Here is a 9,825-nt window from a genome sequence, read left to right as displayed (position 1 = left end):
CTGCACATCACTGGTTTCGTGCGATGGGTTGGTACGGTATATTGGTGTATTTTCCTGTGTACAGTGGGACCCTGTTACGACCCTTGTCAGATTGCAGCTTCAGGTTCCGAGGCTTATGCGCTGACGTATTTTCGGGCGTCGGACTAACTCGACTAACTCCCAGAACCACGTTTTTAATCCCAGAACCACGTTTTTAATCGACTAACTCGGAATTCTTCGGATATAATTTCTTATAATCAAATTCAAATTGTTACTAATGTATTAATGCATAAATGCAATGTAGGTTTGTTTATTATTTACTCTGTCGTTGAAAATAAATGATAAGTTATTGGTTTAACATTTTTTTATTTAATTTTTATTGAAAATAAATAATATAATAAGGTATGTTTCTAAGATTAATTTTTTTTGTTAATATTATTAATATATTAAAACAATAACGAATGTTTATATTATAATATTTATTTCGACATAAAGCATAGAGGATAATAAAATATGATTTGTGAATTTGTAATTTGAAATAAACATCAATTTCGAAATAATTTTTATAATATATATATAATATTTATTTTAACATAAAGCGTAGAGGATAAAAAAATATGATTTGTGAATTTGTAATTTGAAATAAACATCGATTTCGAAATAATTTATAATATATATATATATATATATATATATATATATAATTGGTTAAAAATGTTAATAGAATAAAATAGATTAAAACAGTGATAGAATTATTTTCAATTAAATTTGAACATAATAATAATATATTAAAATTTTATTTTTATTTTTTTATAAGGAAATTAAGTATATATATATATATATATATATATATATATATATATATATATATATATATATCTGTTATGAGTGGTTCATGGACACCCTGATCAACGGTCAACGGGTGGCCTTACGTATGACCATAGCCATTCCATGCCATGGTAATCGGCCACAATAAATGTGGTTACGGCATCTACACATCACTGGTTTCGTGGGATGAGATCAACCGAAACGGCAAGAACATCATACGGAAATGTTGTTCGATACGACCATTATATTACATTGAATGCAATAGCATTAAATATTACATTCCGATCGTACGTGTCAATTCAATCGGAATCTGGTTTTTGTTTGTATCATATTTGTTAAACTTTTATGTTTTTAAAAATAATATGTTATAAAATATAATTTATATTTAATAAAAAATAATTATTTTTACAATTACTTAAAATATTTTAAAATACATATTTATGAATTAAAGATTATAAGTTAATTAAAATGTTATAATAATTTAAATTTTTATTTTTTTTTATAAATAATAATTATTGACATATGGATATGATATAATTTTATATAAAAAAATTTATATATAATTTATAAAAAAATTGACAAAATTCAACATAGACATCAAACTTATTATTTAAATCTCATTTATTATTATCATTTTTTTTATAAAGAAGAAATACATTGAATATAAAAAATTGATTTTAATCATGGAAATAATGGTATCTATATTAATACCAATAATAATGTTTATGTTAATGTGATTATAATAATGATAATTCATGTTTATTGAGATCGAAATTAGTTTATCTCATTTTTTAAAACCAAGATTATTTAAATTTTTAAAAAATTTTGTTTTTAAAAGGGAAAGTTTATTTAAATTCATTGAAATCTTGTTTTTATGCTTTAAAAGTTGTAAGAGAAGCATTCCAAGATTATCATAGTTTTTTAGATTTGGGAGGTTAGAAAGGTAAATGAGTTTTAATTTGAGAAATTGATTTTCATCTTCAACCATCACAAATGTGACAAATTTTTACATCCCACGGTTTTAGGAATTTTCCCAATGACCATTGTAGTTATGTAGTTCATGGGAGTTGGTTCTTGTTTTAGTAATGTTGATTTCTTTTTTATACTAGTTAGAACTAAAAGATATTTTTGATCTTTTAGACTCCGAGTTACTCCCTCGTAATATCTTGGCTTCCTTTTAATGTCTAACTCTTCTTTGCACCACAAATCCTCTTTAAATTTAGATACAATTATATTTTTAATATTGTCCGTATGGGTAGGATGACATCCTGCTATATTCCCTAATGATTTAACCAACACATCATCTTGATGCCATCTTTGCTTAAGGTGTTGATAGTAATCGATAGAGTTCAAATTTTTTTTGGGGATTCTCTTATCATCCATGTTGTTTATCTTGTTCATGTACATTAGGTCCTTAACCATAGTTGATCTATAAACTATCATGGATATTCCACTAGATAGTCCATCAAAACATATATGTTACTTAAATATAAATATATACTATGAAGGGTTAATTCCTTTAGATTCGAGATCCCTTATTACCAATTTTGTTGTTTATGTATGCAATAAATTAAATGTGAAAAATAAAGAAAAGTATTCACAATCACTCACAAACCACAATGAATGCCAATTATTTTCTGGAAAACCCTTTCAAAAGAAAATTCATTCGAAAGGTGAATCTACTATGTCCTCTTTTATCTCGAATTGAAATAATGCAAGTGCAAAGGAGAAGACATTATCTATGTAGTTACCTGAGACATGTGGTCCATGGGCTATTACAAAATGTAAACCCTCTCAATTGTGCTCTCTTTGTCTCTATCCACTCTGAGCTACCTAAACTTGACATGTGGCACATATTCTATAAGGTATTGTAAAGTTCAATAGGATACTTAATTTGATCTACCTAATGGAATTTACGTAAGACATTATGTTGCATTGAGTTGTGTACATTATGTTACAGGGCTCCAAAGATAAATAAAGGAATTGTTAATATATATATATATATATATATATAATAATAAAACTTAAATAATACTACACCACTTATCAATAAAGTTTTCATCTTTAAATGTTAGTAGTTAAGTGGTAAAGGCTCAAATCATTATCTATTTTTGCAGATTTTCTTATGTGGCATGTATAGTGTACTTTTCTTTTTCATAAATTCAACTTTAGTTTTCTTTTTCATAAACAAAAATTAAAATAAATCTAAATCCATATATATGCTCTCTTCATGTACATGATACATCTATTATTATAACTAAGCAAAGTTCCTTGGTAATGATATGTTTTTTCATGCGTGCAACATTGAGTAAGATATAAATATAAAAGTAACTTAACTTGCAAACTTGATAACTTGTAAATGAAACAAATAAATCCATTCTAACTACATTCCTCAAAACTAATGTAACATTGATAGAATATAACATCAAATCCACATCATGAATTTATAAGTCAATTAAGACATTGTCATACACACAAGTTCAAATTCATGTATTTGTATTCCAAATTTGTCTAGTTATACATTTTTCTTTTCTACAAAATGAAACTTCATTCCCAACATAGATAATGGAAGTTCATGCCCATGAATGACATTATGGAAATGCCGCCTCACAACTGATCTAGAAATTGGGTGTATAAGTCACCATCGCCACTCTTGGCACTCCCAAGTGCATTTCCAAAGTGTTATTGCTGCAAAAATTCAATAACCAATTAGTTGTAAAATCCAAAATGCATATAATCAATTTCGTTAATTAATGATAAGTTTTTGATCAACTACTCATTCTCACCATGAAGATCTAAGGCAATGGAGAAGACTGCTCTTCCTGGGTAGATGGTGGAGCACTTGGTGATGGATATAGGCATGGTTCAGGGGTGATGGATAAAGGCATGGTGGGAGAAAAATTGGAAAAATGTAGTGGGTTGGGGCGATGATACATACCCATTAGTTGTACGATAGTGGGAATAACCCTAGGGCGAGCGATCACCCTAGGGGGGGGAATTGGAATGTTAAGGGTGGATGATTGGAACAATGAGAAGGGCGGATGGTTAAAGGGGAGGGGTGGGAATTGGGAAGGGTTTGGGGAGTCGGTTATAGGCATGGGAGAATTTATGAAGGAAAAAGGTGGTGGGTGTGGCCGACAATACATCCCCATTGGTTGTACAATAGGGGGAAGCACCCTCGGGGAGGGAATTGGGATAGTACTGATTGGAGAAGTGCTCCCAATGCTATAATTTCTTTCATCGACATGCTCATCAAATAATTGGAGTCGACAAGTTGGCCCGTCAACTGTAACAACAAAAAAGGTTCATATAGTTATGCCTATGCATTGCAAATGATAGTATATCATATTTCACATGAAAAAATGCATAACATCAGATTTACCATTTTTGTGTATAATAGAATGTTGCACTAACTCAGGCATGTGGTCCACAGTTCTTTGTCGTTGAGAAGACAACTCCAGCTGTTCATTCATGCTCTTTTTTTTTGCACGAACTCGTCCAACCCTTTCAAATTGTAGTTTATCTTTCCCTGCATTTGACTTGTGACCACAACACCTTTTCTTATTGACTGGGCTCAAGAAACTATGTTTTCTCTTGGTAGTGATCTTGGATGGAGTTATAGTATTGAAAAACATTTTGTTGTATTCTTGACATACTTTGTCTACCAAGTTGTTTAATGCATATGCCTGTTCCAAATTTGTAGGTATTATGGATCTCAATTTCTCATGAGTTGATGAGTTAACACGTTTCATCTCATCATCTTCAAATAATGCACTATCTGGTCGTACTTTGGTCGTTTCAACATTATATGAGAAATTATCTAAATCATCATTGCTTGTTTCATTATGATAATTTAGAATGGGAGGAGAATCAAAGCATGGTAGGAGCTCTGTTTGTATTTCTGGGCCCAATATAGGTGACTCATTCAAATCAAATAAAATTCTAGGAATTTCTGTAGTAGGATTAGTGACATTAGGGAATACATTTTCACCCAAGCTAATGTTACTTGCCAACATCTCAACTTTCAATACATGTTTACAGATGTTTCCATTTAAGGCCCACTTGCAATTACAAAAGTGTAGATTGGAATCTTTATATATGACATTGTACCAAATATCACGAGTATTGTTATTTTGGCTACGAACCCAATAATCGTTGTTACTCTTTTCATCAGGCACACAATCTTCATTTGGGATTTGGTTAGCTCTACACCTGGATGAATTCAACTGTTCCTCAATTTTTCTGGGTCGTACAAAACCAACTTCTTTTAAACGTTGCATATGATTGTAATATAATACAACCTTTGTCAACAACACATAAATCAACCAATCAACCCGCCTATGGCATGCATTGTTTTTCTCACTTAGGTACCTCTGCTTGATATACCGATGGTAAGACTCAATTGCATTATTTGTATTTTGATTGGAATGTGGAAAATTTCTGTACGCTTTTGCCCACATATCTGTAGAAAGAAATTTATTGGTTATGAATTAATAACTATACATATGACATGAAAAATAGAGTCATTAAAGCCACTTATAAGAAACTTACATATTTTGTTGTTGGCTAACCAAGTTGTTTTAAAATATTCCAAAAACTTTGCATGGTCGCTGAATCCCTCAAATAAATTTTCAACTGCCTTTTTTACAGATTCATCATCTGCACGTGTGCATGATTTCTCCTAAAGCATGGAAAATTCGGATTTGGTTTTCCCTTCCTTGGACTTTGTTTCCAACATTCTTCAACCATGCACGACGAACATGCCACACACATAATAATATTGTACAGTTGATTGAAGACCTGGAATAACATAATTTTTAGAGAGAATATACATTAAGAATATTTTTATGTCTCTTATAAAAAGAATAAACACATCACCTTAATGCTTAAATTTCAGTTGTAGCATCATCTGTAATGAAGGCTTTAACATGCCAATCTGGTTGCTCTTTCTTCCCAATGGCAAAGAGAGTTGACATCCATTTACAAATATCAGCTATAGTATTGCGTGATGATATCACCCAAGCTACTGGAACCCCATTGTGATGTTTGTCGAAGACCATTAAAGTGTAAAGTTGATACTACATTACAAAGTACATAATTATATTTATATAAGATACAAGCATTAAAATGGTGTTGAATAAATGAATTAGATTTAGGGTAATTTTGTACTCACCCCGTACTTATTTGTACTAAATGTTGAATCCATTGAGATTATATTGTTGTGAGAATATTTTAGCATCATTGAACGCATCCACTTTGTTTGTATGCCTATGATAAAAGGGATGTTTTCAGCAAGATCTTGTTTCTGGTAGAAGAAAAAGCTCTCAGCGTGTTCCTTATACCAACATTCTACACTGATTGGATCACTTTGATCTTTGGATGGAGTTGCCGATTGATTTAGAAATGCCCATCTCCCAAAAATCATTTGGAAGAGAATATAGTCAAAACTAGATAGGGGAAGCTAAAAAATGATTCCTCTCTAGGTTATCGCAGGGTTCCCAGTGCCTCATAAATAGACCAGCACTATTCATGAAATTAGGGCCATTATCCAGGATTTTCTTTCAGTCATCCAAATCTTTGAAGATTACTATGAAAGGACCCTTGGCATGTAGGCAAAGATCAAAGGGGGCTTTTGGTTTCCATTTGATCTGGATCCATCACAGGATATCGCAGGATATCTCAAACCATCATTACTCATAATTACCCAAGCAAGTGTTTTACAAAATACACCCCCTTCTGCAAAATTTCAGTTGATCATTATTAAACAAAGCCCTGACTCTTTATATACACAAATAAACCAATTTTCAAAGTCCTAGGATGGGGATGTCCTTAGATATAACCCAATGTTAAAAGTCAATTGTAATTGATGGCTTTCCTATCCTATTCCCAGTTTTAATTTTATGGTGAATTGCAACTCACTTGCAAGAGACATTCAGGGACAAATTGTGAATTTGGTCTTAGGGTCTAAAAATTAAACCAAGTTGCGCAAATGAGTTCTATAAGATCCAAAATTTATGTTTGCCAAAGTCCCATGTGAGCACACTACTCATAATTTCTCAAGCCAATGTTTCAAAAAATCCAGCTCCTTTTGTAGAATTTGCATTGATATTTATTAAACAAAATCGTAGCTCTGACGGTCCTCAAATAAACCAATTTTTAATGCATGGAGTCATAGGAATGGGGTGTTCATATTTTTCACTTGGTGCCAAGAGTTCAATATCAGTGGTTTTCTCATCTGAGCCCTATTTTGAATTTTATGGCGAGTTGCAACTCACTTCCAAGAGCCATTCAAGGACACATTTTGAATTTGGTCTAGGGGTATGAAAATCAAATTGAGGAGTAGAAATGAATTTCGTAAACTCTAGCATTTTTTCTTGGCCAAGGTTCATACAAGCATGTTACCCACAATCACTCATGATAATGCTTTTGAAAATGCACCCCCTTACGTAAAATTTTTATTGATATTTACTAAACAAAATCCTAGCTCCGAGTATCCTTATATAAACCATTTTCTGTCCTATGGAATCCTAGGAGGAGGGGTTACTTTACCTCTAATCAAGTGGTAGGAGTCCAATGAAATAAACTTTTTTCCTATTTGAGACTCAGTTTGAATTTTATGGTGAGTTGCAACTTTTTCTTGGATCCATTTAGGGACATATTGTGAATTTGGTTGAAGAGTATAAAAACAAAAGACAAAAAAAACAATAAAGAGAGAATTAATTAAAATTAAAGGACATAATTGAGGTTCTACAAGGACATTAATTTAGATGTTAAATGACTAGTGAAGACACTAATAAATCAAACATCCATCAACTAAAATGATACATAAGAAATCGAAAGAGTGACTACTAATCGAAACTAAGATACATCGTTTCTCTTCAAGCCTCTCTTGTTTATTTGTCTTCTAACAAATTATTTGTATTAGTTATTTGGATTCTAACATCCATTTCTTGATTCCAAAAGAGATAAAAGTGAAACTAAAATAGTAAGAGAAAAACTGTGTATGTATATATAACGTTCAATCAACATTTTTGTACTTATACTTTTGAATTCTACTTTGCATGGGGCTAGTTTTGAGAATCGAAATTTAAAATAAGTGTGGGGATTTTCCATAAAAGTAGAAAATTCATTTGTGTATGACTTGTATAATGCATATGGATGGAATTGTTGTTTAGACAACTTTTTCATAGTTAATTCAAATTTGAGCACACAATTATAAAATGTAAGTAAACGTACTATAATGACCTTGCATCACGAATTGGAAATGTTTGTTGATGTATATATCAGTGGAATTTGCAAAAACTTAGTTCTATGCAATTTGAAAACCCTAGTTGTATGGAATGTGAAAACCTTAGTGATGTGGAATTTGATAACCCTAGCTTTGTGGAACTTACAAATCCAAGTGTGTGGCTAAGGTTTCTTATTTTGGTGGATGCCCTATGAAGCATTCAAAGAGTCTCACTTGTTCCATCTTGTACTATAGTATGATGGTTAAGGCTAAGTGTGAAAATCCTTCTTAATGACTAAAGAGAAGTGTGGATAATGTCATTTGTTTCTAAGAGGCCAACACAAGTTTTCTCTTTATGAACTTTCCCTAGAATGTTATCTTTGTTCATTAAATTTATGAATTTTATGAGCTAATAAAACATTATAGGGATGGAATTGTTGTTTAGACCCTTGTGACTAATTTATACCAAGCACACCATAATAGACTCCCTTAAGTGACAAATTTAAGCAGCACACGTAATTAATTGATGCCCCATAAGCAATATACATACTTGTTACACTTAAAAATGAAACAAATAGTCAAACTACCATAAGTGACCTAGTTAAACATCAATGTACTAAAACACACTCTCGGGATGATACACAGATCCAAAGTGACATATTTATATTCAATTTCGTCCCATTAAATATTTTCATACAACATGAAATCTTGTTTCCACATACCTAATGGGAGCTCGTGCCCAAACCATGAGAGAATGATAACTAATGCCCTAGATACAAAATGACATATCATGTTGCAACTGCGACATCATGGCTAATGTACATAATGCATCTCTCAATCACCGTCTCAGATTCGTTTAGGGCCGAATGAAATGCATGCGAAGATTCAATTCTCAGTACCCAATCAGATAAATACCCAAGCAGATAAATACGATTAAATACGGTGATCAGGCTTCCACGTTGCTTCAGTATCTGTCCAAGTCTGCGCCATACCGCCGTGGCACGCAATGGACCAGCAGGAACGAGCGACTCTTACCGCGGCCGCCTTCTCAAAGTTTACATTCCGCCTTTGAAGAAGGAGATATGATGAGTTTAAACGTTCAACAATTTGGTATTTTTGGATAATTTTATTGGAACTGAGTTATTAAAAAAATTGGAATTGCAATGTTCTGTATTTTTATTGGAAAATAGGTTTAACACTTTTAAAAATTCAAAATCGGCGTATTTACAGTTCCACGCGTTCAAAGTTATAATTTGTCAAAAAAATATTAGAAAAATAAATCACCGGAATCGAAATCGTTGAATATTTAGAATACTCTGGAGGCGATAGAGTGCCGTGTCACACAAGAACACACCGGAAATATTCTATATTGATGATTCATTATATATCAATTGTAACAGAGGGATAGAATAGATTAGCATAATTTCAGTTTGCTCAAACAAGATTTTGCAGACATTTACAATTGCTCAATAAAGGTCCGACCGCTATCTTGCCCAATGAAATCACAGGTTAGAGATGCTGGTCTTGTTACAGACAGGAATGACGAAGCAGAATTGTTGAGCGTCCGACTAGATATATCGGCTACATCACTGCGCGGGCGTAAAGGTCGCAAACTGGTCTCTCCATTCGAACCACACAGTGAGATAATTGAAGCTCGAGAGTCCCGGTGTCGCAGTGATAAGGTCACAGCTCCCGAGAAGAAAATTACTCTGTTTGCCCTCAGGCTTGCAATTCTGGAGAAGGCCACCAGCGGGCTTGGCAGCTTGGCCTTCGTCTGGGCCACCGTCGTC

This window comes from Pinus tabuliformis, chromosome 2_1, assembly GCF_031772625.1.
Source record: "Pinus tabuliformis cultivar Carrire ecotype Pingquan chromosome 2_1, CPIR1, whole genome shotgun sequence".
Taxonomy (NCBI): Eukaryota; Viridiplantae; Streptophyta; class Pinopsida; order Pinales; family Pinaceae; genus Pinus; species Pinus tabuliformis.
Note: the sequence above shows the minus strand (reverse complement) of the source record.